General features: G+C 29.9%; 1 protein-coding gene across 5 annotated transcripts in view; it reads left to right on the top strand.

Annotated features, from left to right (window-relative positions):
- Window positions 1-13,144, top strand: part of LOC140434866 (uncharacterized) — a 541,244-nt gene that overhangs the window by 252,458 nt on the left and 275,642 nt on the right. The gene's annotated exons all lie outside the window — the stretch shown is intronic.

Raw genomic sequence — 13,144 nt, 5'->3', positions numbered from 1 at the left:
TTTACAAAAAATAAATTTTGTATTAGAAAAACAAATCTACGTGTTAATTTTTCTTGAATTTTGATTATTATTTTTACCATTAATTTTTCTTAAAAACAATACAAATATGTTTTACACAAATTAATTATTATATACTTTGTATAATTATAAATAAAAGTTATGGAATTATTCTGTATATTTCATATAATTAACATTAACATTATAATTTACATACTTAATTTTACTATTTTTATTTATAATTATACAAAGTTTGTAACAAGTAATGTATTTTAAACATATTTGTAACGTTTTTCAGTCAAGAATAGTAATTGTGAAAATAATAGGCATAATTCAAGATAAATTAACACATATTAGATATGATTTTCAAATAAAAAATTATTTTTTGTAAAATATGTTTATAAAAGATATTATTTATAACTAAAATACATAAATATTTAAGGTACCTATCATTTTATAACCTTTTCTAATAACAGTAATAAGAAAAAAGTAAAATTTTGCAAAATAAGTACTTATTTTAAATTGTTTAAACAAATTACTTGGTTAAATAAACAATTCACAAAATATAAAATTAAATTTTTATAAGGCTATGGCTCCATGAGCGACAGATTGTCGCTAGCAGTAGCAGTAAAATTACGGCAGCAGTAAAGCAGTAAAATCATGGCTCCACGAGCGACAGTTTACAGCGCGCATATCGCCGCGTTTTGGTCTTGTAGTGGCTCCATGAGCGTTAATATGACGCAGCTACAATCAGTGGTATCTTCTCCGTTTATATAGTGTCCGTGTATATAGCAAATAAAATAAATAAATAAATAAGTAAAATAAATTCAGACCGATAATACAATAATGTAGTATGCATAATCTATCATTTCAACAAAAAGTTGCTTTAATATTGGCATTGCGCCGTCGACGTAGGGTTAAAAAAACAAACGGAAATGGTGGATTCACCCTGTTCTAGTGCCTAGACAGACAGAGAGAAATTTTTTTCTTTTACACAACAAATTAAAAGAATATCCTGACAAGTTTTTTGAATATTACAGGATGTCAGTGTCTTCTTTTAATTTTTTATTATGTGAAATAGAAGATGTCATACGAAAACAGGATACATCAATGCGTGATAGCCTAAGCCCAGAAGAAAAATTAGCAATTAGCTTAAAGTAAGATTTCAAATTACATATTTGATAATCCTATACATGTATCTACCTAAAAATAATAAAAAAAAAATATTAAACTATTTAACTTTCATTAGAATAAAAAGGGGCCGCCACCACTTCTTACCTCTGCGTATTCTGTAATTCGCTACTGAATTATCAAGTAGATCGATAGCTCCCATATGTCAATTATATTCATTTATCATATTGGGTTGATGTAATGAATCTTCCTTTTTTAATATCTAAGTTGCTTTTTTATGTTACAATAATTAAAAAAAATCTGCTTTGTTGCATTCCTTTATTTATGAATCACGCCAAGCTATCTAAAACGAAACATTAATACTGAAGGATACTAAAATTTTGCTATAAACAATAATTATTAAAATTTTATTTATATGATATTATTAGACAACCACTTATATAGAAATGAATCACCAGTTCGAAGAAGGAAATCCAAAAAATAGATTTTCGGGAAATCAATAAAAACTGTTTATTCTCTCTATTCAACTTTTTCTTGTTTAATAATGGCATGGCTAAGTAAAACTTTTTGAAATTTTTATAGCTACATAATATAGTTATTAATAATTTTCAAAAAATTAACTTTTGAAGGTATTCGCAACAAATTAATAAAAATAACTTTCCAAATTCTCACTTAAAGGGATTTTCTTTGCTTGTTTCTTTTCCATATAATTTACTGGTCTTCATGATGGCAACCCTCAAAAATTGGTTTAAAGAGTTTCAACGTGACCGTCGGTTTTTGATAAGCCACGCCCTGGTGCTCCGATAGAACATAACCTGACAAAAATTCACGATTTTACATTGCTAGACGGCCGACTGAAGCTACGCGAGATAGCTAAGATAGTAGACATTTCAGGCCGTACATAGCATATTTTGCGTGAAATTTTAGGCTTAAAAAACCTGTCGGCGCAAAGATTGCCACATTTACTCACTCCGAACAACAAGTTTAACCGTGGGACCAATTCGGAACAGTGTTTAATGCTATTTAAGCGTACTGCGAAAGAGCTTCTGCGTCATTTCGTAAATACTGAACAAACATAAATCCACATTAGGGATCAAGAAACAGTCGAAACAGTGGAGGCACCTGGCGAACGTGTTCCGAAGAAGGCTAAGACTCTCCTATCGGCCAGAAAAGTGATGGTCACCATTTGCTGGGACTCACAAGGGGTAATTTACGTCGACTACCTTGAGAAGGGCAAAACAGACATAGAGCTCTTCTACGCCCAATTATTGGGCCGATTCCACGCCAAATTGCAGAAAAAGTAACCCCATTTAGCGAAGAAAACATTGCTCTTTCACCATGGTGACAAACCTCAGCCTTCGCCATGGCGAAATTGATCGAATTGCTACGAACTATTGCTCCATCCACTTCCAAACTTAAAAAAGGCACTACGGGCAGAAATTAAAGTCGAAACAGGAGATTATCGCCACCACGGAAGCCTACTTTGCAGAACTCGAGAAAACGTATTTTTCAGACGGATTCAAGAAGTTGGAGCATCGCTGAGTCAAGTGTATTAAGCTAACAGTAGACTATGTTGAGAAATAAGTCGCATTTTTTTCAAAATTTTCATTTTTCTGTTATTGGCTAAGTAGTTATCGGACCGACCTAGTATTGTTACCATTAAATTTATCAAAAGCAATTGTTAGATACATGTATCAAAGAGTGTCATGTAAAACGCTTTTAATTTGATAATTTATCTGGTCTGACTATAATTCGTTTGAATTGAATTTGACACTGACTTAAATACTGAAAATTAGTATACGGAGGTATACAAAGATTATGCAAAGAGTATACAAGGATTAAATGAGAATATAATTGAAGTAATTGAAAATTTCAATTGGAGAACACTGATTGAATAGAGTATTTAATTGAAATAAAAGTTAAGCACCAACTATTTTTAGAAGATAAATAGTAAACCAAAACAGAAGGTTTACAAATGAATTATATTAATAGAGACTGGACTAAGATAACAATATTTGAAAACAATAACAAACGTGTGACTTTTATGTTACACACTTAAAACATATCGACCTAATCGTCTAGTTTAAAATGCACATAATTTGTACAAATTGTCATTGTGAGTGAGGCAGATACAGATAAATTATTCGAAAAATTTTATTACGAAACAAAAAAAAACAAATTTGATTTTTAAAAACTTGTATATTGAAAACGATTTTTGAGCTGGAACTGGATATGTAAAACAAAAAATGTCTTAGTATATTTGCGGTTCCCAAAAAATTTAATAATTAAAACTTAATTTTCCTGAAACTCCGTATACTTATCAAAATTTTATTTATCCAAAAGCTATTTTTAAACTGTATTTAAGATAAAAAGAGCTATTTTACTAGAAATCATGCACATTTAACCTAAATAAAATACGTCAAACTTTCACATATCGCGGCATGAGTCACGTCCAGTTTTATGCTATACTTAAAACGATGATAAAAATTCTGTAAAACTGGACAATCATTTCAAAACATAGACGTAGATTTTATATTTTAAAAACACAAAGACTGCAAGCAAAATTTTATTTAAAATAAAATATTTAGAAAAATAAGTAAATAAATAAATAATATTTTGGTTATTCAACAAATTTTAAATAAAAATATTGGCAAAGTATATAAAGTTATACTTCCGAGACAGACACTTGCAATAGAAATCTTAATTGCGAAAAACTTTTCTTACATAATTGAGCTAGCTAACTAAAAGCGAAAAAATAAGTAAAATTATAATAATTTAAGTACATCTAAGTAGATAGCCTACCATAGCGATCTATGAACGTGAATTTATGGATACGCACGCATACCTCAAAAGAAGCAAAGTAGCTCGAAATTGAAATAGTCCACATGCTCGTACTTGAAAAAAAATTAAAATGCAGAGGTTGACAAAGTATTTTATTTCTGAAACATAGACTTCTATTCGTCTCTTCTTGTAACACTAAAGAACTGCTTAAAAAGGGGAGGAAGATAATCACCCTGAGTTCCGGGAAGAAATATGGCGGGGTCTTTTAGAAAAGATATTAATCAGAAAATAACATATCGCGTCCCTAGATAAACAATGCCACTTTCGATAAAAGCAAATTTTTCAGGAGAGCAATTTTAAAATTAAAAGTTGCGCCCACTTTTACCCTTAGAATAATCTTTACCGGAAAATTCGTTAGCATAACAAAGTTTTGCTTTTCTTTAGTTAAGGTTACCTTTATTTTTTTGCGTTCTCGAGCTTTTTCTTAGATTTTTAATGGGAGCCTCAACCCTGGCAATGATAGTTTTGTAATCTTCTTTTCACGTGAAGTATTGGCGTCATCTTCATGTCAAATATAGTAATAACCAGTTCCTGAGCCGAGGTCGTAAACAGTAAAATTGTAAGTTGGAAATTTTCTAAAATAATAAAAATTTGAGGTTTTCCCTGATAGGCTGGTTAAAACTGCTTGCAAGTCATAAACAGCCACCATTACATTTTTATCTCAAAATCTTGCATTGTTCTAAATTTTTCTTTTTCTTGGATATGTAATTTAAAGTCATTCTTAAGATCTGGTTTCCCAACATCGCTGCTGTTTTTCGTACTTAACACAAAAGGAGCACCTGTCCTTCTTTGGAATAAAAAAACCTAGGTTGAATTTAGTATTAAAAATATTAGAGTATGTAGAAACTTTAGTCGCTGTCCATTCTTGCTCTCCTCTATTCATTAAGTACATTCTGTGCATTTCTGCAATGGTGAGCTCTCCACAAATATATTCTCTACTAGTTTGTTTTCTCAAAAATTGAAATTGAATACATGGAAACGAATCAATGTGGTCCTTAATTGCAGCTGAGTCAAGCCTCGTATGATTTTAGTGTTTTTCTCGATTTTTCCCCTCCAATGCAGTTCTAATAAATCGGTCATTAATATTTAGAGTGGACCTAAAACATCTTCTACGCACAGGAATCTAAATATTATCTTTGTGGAAGAAAAATGAAGCTTTACGTTACAATTTTTGAGTGTTCAGAATGGAACAGTGGCACCTGCTGACTAATGGCACTGTTACACTTGGTACTATGTCCTTTTATGTAAAAATAACACCGATTTTATTCATTTTACCATAAGAAAAACAATTTGTGGCGGTTTTACAGATCGAAAGATCGCATTTTTTTCTAACAAGAATATGTCAGAAAACAAATTTGATTTTTTTTCAATATGGCAGTGTTCATCTAGAGGTGCGATATATGTAATTAGTACATTCTCACAACAACGTAATTTTTAGATATAAAATATACGTATTGGGTACCACCCGAATTTTTAAAGTATCTATTGGAAAACCTATTTAATAACACAAAAAAGTATATATACTACCACACAGAAAAGAAAATTAATTATATTAAAAAATAGCAAATTAGTTTATCTTAGTAACAAGCATTCTGGAGAATGTTTTTAGGCAATAAAAAATTACCATCTTAGTATTTAAGTATCTGTAAGAGTTAAAGTTAAGATACTTATTATCAAAAAAAAGACGAACATATTTTTTTAATTAATTTCTAAATTAAATAGAAATAGAGTAAAATGGGCTTATCTAATTTCTTTCAGACATATCAATTTTCAACAGTTACAATTTACCATATTTATTTTATTTTCGAATAAAAAATGATGCCACTAGATGCATTTACTACGCCTTACGTAGGTAAACAGAACTAAATTTTAAAATGCAGTCTATTAAATCAAATAATATAAAAAACTAACCAATTGCTTATATTAATTATTATCTATATTAAAAAGATACACTTAACTGTTTTTGAGGTAGAACGCAAAGAAATTTTTGTAGCCATACCCAAAAATAAAAGCGTAGACCGCTGAAGTCCACACGGCACGAAATATTTGGCTCCACACCCAAAAGAAAAGCATAGGCAGCTGGAGAAATTCATACAGCAAGAAAACTTATTATTGAATATGTTTACTTACAACGTCCAAAAACGGACAAAAATAGTCTAACCACGTGGCGTACTGTTTAGTCTTTTCAGAGATTATAAATAAGATATATACAATATACAATATCAATTGTATGCCCTTATCTAGGGGTTCTGGAAACTCGTTATGTGGATGCCGGTATCGTGCAAAACACCCGTAAAGAATTCCTTTTTAAGAACCATCCAGAGTCCGAATTGATTTAAATATAAAAAATAAAATGATTTAATATAAATATAAGAAATATGATAAAATGATTTCAAATAAAAATACAAAAGATGAAATGATTTAAAATAAAAATGGTAATAAAATGATTAAAAAAACAAGAAAGATGATTAAATTGATTTAAAATAAAACTGAGAGAGATTTATACATCATGGCGGTACTTACATTTTCACAATACACGTCAAAGTGACTGGCTACTTTTATCTCCACAAAAACGAGCGAAAAAAATTTTTTGAAAGGTAGCCGAACGAGCTTGGTGACCCGTTGTTTTTCGAAAGTAGAGGATGCGTTTTATCAATCATAGTGACCAAACTCGCCACAATCGACGAAAATTTCGGGCGAAAGCGTGCTCTGCCAAGAACGTGCTTTGTTTTGGCGCGGGACCTAATAGATTTAGCCGGGAATTTTAAATTTACGGAGGGTGTTCCGTATTGTTAATTACGAACCTGTTAAGGGCAAATGAACCGATCTATTTGATTTTATCGATTTAATTTCGATTTTCAGTTTGAACATTACATTCTTTGGCCTTCGATTCCTCCAAACGATTTTTCGTATTGGATGAGTATGGGGAGCTTAAGGCGTCCTATATTTTATCCCTTAGTCGCATCGCGCATCTAATCATTCTCATTTCTGCAACACACATGCGTCATTCTTCTTTCGTTTTAAGTGTTAAACAATCAGTGTCATACTTGTCTTCTGGTAGTATTATAAACTTGGCTTTTTAGTTTTTGTAGCACTACTCGAATGTATCAATTTTATTTCTCCTGTTCTAACTTGACTGCACATGAGTTTTTCTAGTTTTTTCTAATTTCCTTCTATATGTTTTAGAAAACGTCTTTAGCATACATTAACACACCATCAAGGAATATTATCGTGACTAAGTACTGCGCTCTGACGTAATCCTGCTTTAACTTGAAACTAATCTTACTCTCCATTTATATTAATTATACTCCATATTTCGTGATATATACCTCTCAACATCTTTCAGTGCTGAACGAAAATCGTTTTAATGTTCAAAGTTCACCACTCAAGGTACTTTTAACTATTGTCTTATGATAAAAAGGAAAATTGCACTGTTTTTGATCTATCCCATAAATTTAAACAGACTTTCCTATATTATTTCTATACATGTTCGTCAATTTCCTAACTCCCATAATTTAATATTTTCACTAAGTAATTTTTATGGTTTTACACTTTCTGCAGTGCTGAACATCTTGGTTTTTGAACACATATTCTAAGATACTGCTTGTCTAATAAACTTGGCGTTTGTCCCACTTATATAATTATACTGAACAAACATGTTAACCAACTAACTTAATTCTCCTAAGGAAATTTACTTGTTCCCTACCAAATTCTTTCTGTAATGAGCTTCCAAAATATTCCTATAATCCTTTTCAGCACTAGTATTTTAAAATTAAAATTAAACTTAATTAAGCAGACGAAAGTGGAAGAGTTTTATTTCTTGTTTCGAGAATACTACATAAAATTCGTTAATTCATAAATTATTTTAGCTACAGGGTTTCTGTCGTGACCGAGCATTGAATTCTCCATACAAAATTGTAAATCATTAACGTAAACTATATTAACGTAAACAAGTTTACAAATAGTAAGCTAGTGGCTATTTAAAAAATCATAATCAATTATGGTTTCAAAACTATTTTCTTGTGACATTTTTTATATCAATTACTATATTTTATGAAGACAATCCATAAATCTAAATCTACTTCATACTTTCTCTGAAATATCTACTTTTGTCGATGTTTGGAGGAAGTTTATTACCCCTGAGATTACTAATGAAATCAATATCTGCACAAATCGTGAAGCTTCCTGTGATTGTTCTCTCAACAATAAAACTTGGCAACCCATCCAAAAAGACGAATTAGATTCATTTTTAGGAATAATGCTTAGGCTGGTGATAAAAAGAGTTAAAACGTTCCAATTAGAGAAATATTTTTGGATAAGTGTTCTAATCCTATTTACAGTCTTTTTACGATTCGATAATAAAAAAACGAGAAATAGAAAGCTGGAAACGGATACTTTAGCGCCAATTTCTTATGTGTTGAATATGTTTATAAATCAGTATAAAACTGTATTCATACCAAAAATTGATGTAACATTTGATTAACAATGGCTTGGCTTTCGAGGTAGATGTGGATTTATCCAATATATGCCCAATAAGTCAGCAAATTATGGCATTAAATTCTTCTTCTGGGTATGTGAATCAGAAAGTGGATATATACTATTGATGGAAAAATATATATTGGAAGACAGCCAGGTAATAAAATTCAAAGAAATTTGGGCCAAATGAATTGTGAATGAATATTCTATGGGAGGTTACGTACCCAAAACAATAAAGCTGCAATATTGCTAAGTAGTCTCCATAATGACAAACATATTGATAAAACAGAAAAAAGAATCCAGAAATTATGTATTTTTATAATAAAAGAAAAGGAGGTGTTGACATAATAATCAGAAAATAAATTTATATTACACACGTAAAAGACAAATAAAAAATGGCCAGTTGTTATCTAGAATAATATATGAATTGATTTTATTTTCGACTGAAACTCCGACTATAAGAATGGACGAAATAATAAACGGAGTTTATTCCTAAAGGCACTGTCTACAAAATTAATTGTGCCCTACAGGAAAATAAGAGCGGAAAACGGAAAACTCACAACAGCATATTCTTGAAGACATGAGAAAATTTGTCAAAATTGGCAACTAAAATCAGGGCCCGACTGTCAACAAAATTGTGAAAAAAAAACAGTGCTCCATGTGTCCACGAAAAAGGATCAAAAATGCGAATGGGTTTGTCCCAGGTGTAATGCATTTATTTACAAAGAACATTCGATTTACATATGCAAAATACAAAATATTAATAATCATTATTATCACAAGTAAAAGATGGTGACGGATGATAAAGTGCCATCCAATACTGGTAGTATTAAAAGTGATTTAAATAGTTCTAATGTGATTAAAAAATATAAGTGTTGTGCAAAAAAGTATGTAACATATTTTTCTGCATAAATTGCGATGAATTATATCATGATAGTTGTGCAAAGGAGAAAAATATTAAGTTTTTAAATAAGAATCATGTGGTATGTTGTGAAAAAAATTGTAAACAAGGATATTATATTCATTGCTCAATTAAAAGAACTAAGATCTAAGAATCATATGGTAAAACAAGTAGTGCTGCTATTAAATAGATTAATTGAAGAGATGAATGACAAAACTCTTATCTTAAAGGTAAATTACCGCCTATTAGTTTATAGAATATCATCCTTAAATGTAACCTCAAATAAGATCGATTTCAATAACCAATCTAATAATCGAGGAGCAGTGCCTACTAATCGAATAATTAAACCAGTTTGTATAAAATGATAACAAATGATACACAGCACATACCCGAAGTGAACACAGCAGTGCCAAAAATACAAATGTCCTTTTCTGAAGCTACCAAACGACATAGTAGTTCAAATCACACAGGGAATGACAACCTTAGTAGTTCCAACGCTATATTCAATCAATCAACCTCCGTGCTGAACAAACAACAACAAAACAATGATGGATTTGCGCTTGTTACAAGAAATCAAAGCAATATGAATTTTGTTACTAGATGTTCTTCAGAAATATCCAGCGGACAGTAATTTGTAGCCGATAATAATAAAAGGAGGTGGTATTATATTGGTAAAGCATCCAAAACTGTAAATGTAAATATTATAAGCAAATATATAACTGATAAACTATCATTAAAAGAAGGTAATGATAATGCTTTTATCAAAGAACAACTTAAAACTATAGGAAGAACTAATTCGTTCAAAATTGGAGTTGACTTTAAGTACAATGATACAATGAATTGTGCGGAATTTTGGCCAGATATAATTTTTCTAAGACGATTTAACATAAAAAGAAAGGCAACTCAAAAAAATAACAATAATGCTATTCTTGATCCGTCTTCTTCTGATGGTGAGAACAAATCTACGAATATTTCACAAAATTTTCCAAAATTAGACGAGTATCTGGAAGTACATGTGCATCAAATGTCTATTACAGTGTCTATTATTAAAAATATTAGAGGACTACGGACAAAACTAAAGCTGTACAATACAATACTGTACAATATATACCGCTGTGATATATCAAGCTAAACCAGATCATGTGAACGACTTGAATGAATTTTTGTTGAACTTTTATTTGGAAAACAAAAGTGTCTTATGGAATGTGTTTATTTACTTTTAAACTCTCCATTATGTTTGTATGAAGACTATGTAAATTGTGTAGAAGGTATTTTATATGAAACACACTACAGTTTGGTATATCTACTTGGTGATTTTAACCTACCAAATATTCATTGGGAAAATAATGAATATGGTTCAAGACCGATTGAAAATATTACTAACAAAGTTGAATGTATTTCAGAACATTTTGCTTTTTTAAATTTCTTTCAATTAAATAATGTACCAAACTGTAATGGGGGTTTCTTAGATCTTATTTTTTCTAGTATAAATAACATTGACTTAAAAATTGCTGATCAACCTCTATTAAAATGTGATAGCTGTCATCTAGCCTTGTCCTTTGACATTAATGGAAATATTATTTTTGAAATGTCTTAGCTATGATTGTTTTCTATTTTGACTTTAAAAATATTAATTATATCCTTATTAATGAATATTTAGGTTCAGTCGACTGGGATAGAACTACTGATGAGACAGATGTAAATAATAGCGTTGATAAATTTTATGAAGTGTTAGATTCCTGCATTAATCTATTTGTACCAAAAACTAGATACAAAAACTCAAAATTTCCGAAATGATACACTCCTCATTTAAAACATATATTATTTCATAAGAAGATTGCTCATGCAAAATACAAAATGGCGGATCTAAGAAAGATTATGATCTTTTTTCTAATTTGCGTCAAGAATTTAGGAATTGTTACAAAACATGTCATTAGATTCACCTAAATAATTTACAAACTGCTATATATAATGAAAAAGATTTTTGAAATTATGTAAATAATAAAAGAAAGTGTTTTGATTTGCCAAAGGCAATGAAATATGAGAACATAACTTCTGATAATTCCCAAAATATAACAAATTTTTTTGGTAATTTTTTTAATTCAACCCATGTTACTAGTAATATAGATTATCCAGCTGTAAACTCTGATAATAATCTTTGTGTTGAAATTTGTGATATTACTGTATTAGATGTATTTGAATTTGTAAGGTTGATCTAAAAGTAAGTTATGGACCTGATAATACATCCCCTTTGTTCATATTTAATTGTAGATTTATTCTGAATTATATTTTACAAAAAATATTTAGTTTATCATTGAGTTCAGGTATATTTCCAGAGATATGGAAGAGAAGTTGTATTACCCCAGTCCATAAAGGTGGTAATAGAGAAAATATTAAAAACTACTAAGCTTTATCTAAAATTTCAGTTTTTGCTAAATCTATTAAAGGGATTGCAGCTGCAAAACTTGGTCCATTATTGGGTCCTATTTGAATGCCCGACCAACATGGTTTTATTCCAAGACGTTTTACTACTACCAATCTTTAAGTTTTACAAGAATTTTTGTTGAATGCTCTTGAAGGGTATGTCAGGTTGATGTCATTCACACCGACTTTTCGAAGGCATTCGATAGAGTTAATCATACTGTTCTAATCTCTAAACTTCATAATACTGGTTTACATGAAAGATTATTAGGCTGAATGGAGAGTTATCTCACAGATAGAACTTAAGTTGTAAAAATTAACTAATTTTTGTAATCTACTATCAATGTAACCTCTGGTGTTCCACAGGGTGGACATTTATCTCCTCCGCTTCTTAATTGTTTTGTAAATGATATAAAAAATTGTTTTTATCATAGTAATATTCTTCTTTATGCTGATGATCTAAAAATTTATAGAGTCATAAAAAATGCCATTGACTGTAGTTTATAACAGAATGATTTAAGTAGATTATTGGATTGGTGTAACTTAAACGCTTTGAATTTGAACATAAATAAATGTAAGGTAATGCGATTTTTTAAAAAAAAACATCAGATTTCTATTAAATACCATATTGGAATAAATATTTTAAAGGTAATCACAACATTTAAGGATCTTAGGGTAATTTTTGACCCTGCAGTAAACTTCAGGGACCACTTTTCTTACGTTTCTAGTAGAGCCATGAAACTTTTTGGTTTCATGAAACGTAGCCTCTCTGAATTTGATAATATTTATTGTCTCAAAAATATCTACTGTTCCATTATTAGATCGGTATTGGAATATGGGAGTAACATTTGGTCTCCTCCTTATAAATGGCACAAAGATCTATTAGAAAGATTACAGAAAAAGTTCTTAAGATTTATTGCTTTTAAATTGAGAATAATTGTAAATGAAATTAAATATATTGTTTTGCAATATTTACTTAAATTGCCTACTCTTGAAGAAAGCCGAATATTGCTAGATGTAGCATTTATATATAAATTAATATGAGGAGGCATTGATGCTAGTGCTCTTTTGGAAAAGGTTTACTCCCGTTCCCGTACTCCCAAACAAATTTAATAGTAATGATTATTTTTATTTAGTACTAAGTACTATTGTGAATAAAATTGAAAACACCTTTTTATGTAATCACATTGTGCTTTAATAGTTTAAGCTAAATTTAAGTTGATTTGTAAAAAAATGGCGTCAGTAAATAAACATTACATTTCATATCAATGTTTTGTATTTTAAGAACGATTTCCGAAGTGGAAATTGAAACGTCAATAAACTTAAATTGTGGCTTATTTCCAATAAAAATAGTAATTGCATTAAGGTGCCACAAGA

The sequence above is a fragment of the Diabrotica undecimpunctata genome, chromosome 2, assembly GCF_040954645.1.
Source record: "Diabrotica undecimpunctata isolate CICGRU chromosome 2, icDiaUnde3, whole genome shotgun sequence".
NCBI classification, from domain to species: Eukaryota; Metazoa; Arthropoda; class Insecta; order Coleoptera; family Chrysomelidae; genus Diabrotica; species Diabrotica undecimpunctata.
Note: the sequence above shows the minus strand (reverse complement) of the source record. Positions and strands in the feature narration are given on the sequence as shown.